Below are 2,500 nucleotides of genomic sequence, written 5' to 3'. Positions count from 1 at the left end.
TTGTGTATATTTAAGCCAGAGACTGCCAAACCATAAAACAAGCAAAATATAATAATCATCCCTGTGGAATTGGGCAGTGTTGAGTCACCAAACCACCAGCGCGCGGGGGGTGGGGTGCTTTCAGATGACTTTGTCCTGCTCCCAACCAAAGCTGTCAGCAGCCTTGACACAGTAGGGGAAAATATTTGGTCTGGCACTCCCAAAGACCACAAGTTCTCCGAGGCGAGATCAGTGGTCATATTTCAAATGCAGCTGTACTCTTCAGACCTACAGTACACCTACTGTAGCAGACTATTGGTTAATTACATGTGTAGCAAATGTATAATACATGTGTAAAATTTGCGTTTTATTGTTTCCCAAGTTGTTTTTCACACATTCTTTTTAAAAATAGCTCGGAACAGACAGGCTGGCCAGGCTTTGATATGAAGCTCAATCATCAACAGACAGTGAGGTTAGGCCCAGGCTATATACAGTGCCCTCCATAATTATTGGCACCCCTGGTTGAGATGTGTTAAAAGCCTATATAAATAAATTCAGTGTTTATTGCAGAAGAATACTGTCACACTGAAAATTTTAGGAAAATGTAGCCTTCAACTCAAATGAATTGTAGGAAAATAAAAAAAATCCCTGACTAAAAAATAATTATTTTTCATTAAATCACCTGTTCCACAATTATTGGCACCCTTAACAATTCCCAGGAAATAAATATAATTGAAGCATTTCTGTCATTTCTACAGTAGTTTACAAAGTTTACCAGAGTATGTAGGAACATTTAATTAGTAATTCATCACTTCCTGTTTCCCTGGGGTATAAATATGACGTGACACCGAGGCCATTTCTCTTATCCACTCTTAAACATGGGAAAGACAAAGGAACACAGCATACAAGTGAGGCAGATGTGCGTCGACCTTCACAGGTCAGGCAGAGGCTACAAGAAGATTGCCACTCAACTGCAGCTGCCCATATCTACTGTGAGAGGAATAATTAAGAAGTTCAAAACAACTGGAACAGTGGTAAACAAGCCTGGACGAGGACCCAAGTTTATTTTGCCACCACGCACAGTGAGGAGGATGGTAAGAGAAATCAAAATATCTCCAAAGCTCACTGTTACAGAATTACAACAAATGGTAGCATCCTGGGGTCACAAAGTCTCCAAATCAACCATCAGGCGCTGTCTACATGCCAACAAGCTGTTTGGGAGGCATGCACGGAGAAAACCTTTCCTCACCCACAATCATAAACGCAAACGTCTGGAGTTCGCCCAGCGGTATTGGGGCTTCAACTGGGACCGTGTGCTTTGGTCAGATGAGACCAAGATTGAGCTTTTTGGCAACAAACACTCTAAGTGGGTCTGGCGTGCCACGAAAGATGCGCATGCTGAAAAGCACCTCATACCCACTGTGAAGTATGGGGGTGGGTCAGTGATGCTGTTGGGCTGTTTCGCTTCCAAAGGCCCTGGGAAGCTTGTTAGGGTGCATGGCATCATGAATGCTTTGAAATACCAGGACATTTTAAATCAAAATCTGTTGCCCTCTGCCAAAAAGCTGAAGATGGGTCATCACTGGGTCTTTCAGCAAGACAATGACCCTAAACATATGGCCAAATCTACACAGAAATGGTTAACCAGACACAAAATCAAGCTCCTCCCATGGCCATCTCAGTCCCCAGACCTCAACCCCATTGCAAACCTGTGGGGTGAGCTGAAGAGGAGAGTACAGAGGAGAGGACCCAGGTCTCTGGATGATTTAGAGAGATTCTGCAAAGAGGAATGGCTGAAGATCCCTCTTTCTGTCTTTTCCCATCTTGTGAAACATTATAGGAGAAGATTAGGTGCTGTTTTGTTGGCAAAAGGGGGTTGTACAAAATATTAACACCAGGGGTGCTAATAATTGTGACACACATTATTTGATGTCAAATAATTATTTCTTTATGTAGGATTTTTTCCCCACTGAATAAATGCACTTGTATTGAAGGTTGGATTTTTCTCTTTTTTTCCATTAAGGTCCCATATTATTTAGAGAAAAATAATAATAATTGGAAGCTAAAAAACACATCTCAACCAGGGGTGCCAATAATAATGGAGGGCACTGTAGTAGCAACAGAGAGGTTCCTCTGTCGCTCATCTTGTGTTCCTGTCTCCTGTGTAAGATGGTGGACAGAGAAAACGTGCTGTCTACTACCAAATTTGATATTTTCATGTACATTTTCTAAATAGCTAACTAATATTTACTAGTAGGCCTACGATTTAAATACAGTAGGTTTGGCTGCTGAAATTCAAAATGGCGGACAATGGAGAAGATCCCCCTTTTCATGTAGGAAAAATGCAATTGTCCCAGTCATAAAAAGGTAACATTTGTGAATATTCAGTTTAAATTCTGGATATAAGCTACTACAAGTACAAACACTTCCTTTCAGACAGGGCGATGTGCAAGGTGAGATCAGTCGTCATAATACTTCGATACACCACTGGGCAAATACTACATTCTGTGTCAGACAACTG

General features: G+C 41.5%; 1 protein-coding gene across 1 annotated transcript in view; it reads left to right on the top strand.

The window, feature by feature from the left end:
• syngap1b (synaptic Ras GTPase activating protein 1b) overlaps positions 1 to 2,500 on the top strand; it is a 121,104-nt gene that overhangs the window by 93,209 nt on the left and 25,395 nt on the right. The window lies entirely within an intron of this gene.

Source organism: Engraulis encrasicolus, chromosome 5 (genome assembly GCF_034702125.1).
Source record: "Engraulis encrasicolus isolate BLACKSEA-1 chromosome 5, IST_EnEncr_1.0, whole genome shotgun sequence".
Lineage (NCBI taxonomy): Eukaryota > Metazoa > Chordata > Actinopteri > Clupeiformes > Engraulidae > Engraulis > Engraulis encrasicolus.
The sequence above is the reverse complement of the archived record's forward strand: the minus strand, read 5'-3'. Positions and strand labels throughout refer to the sequence as shown.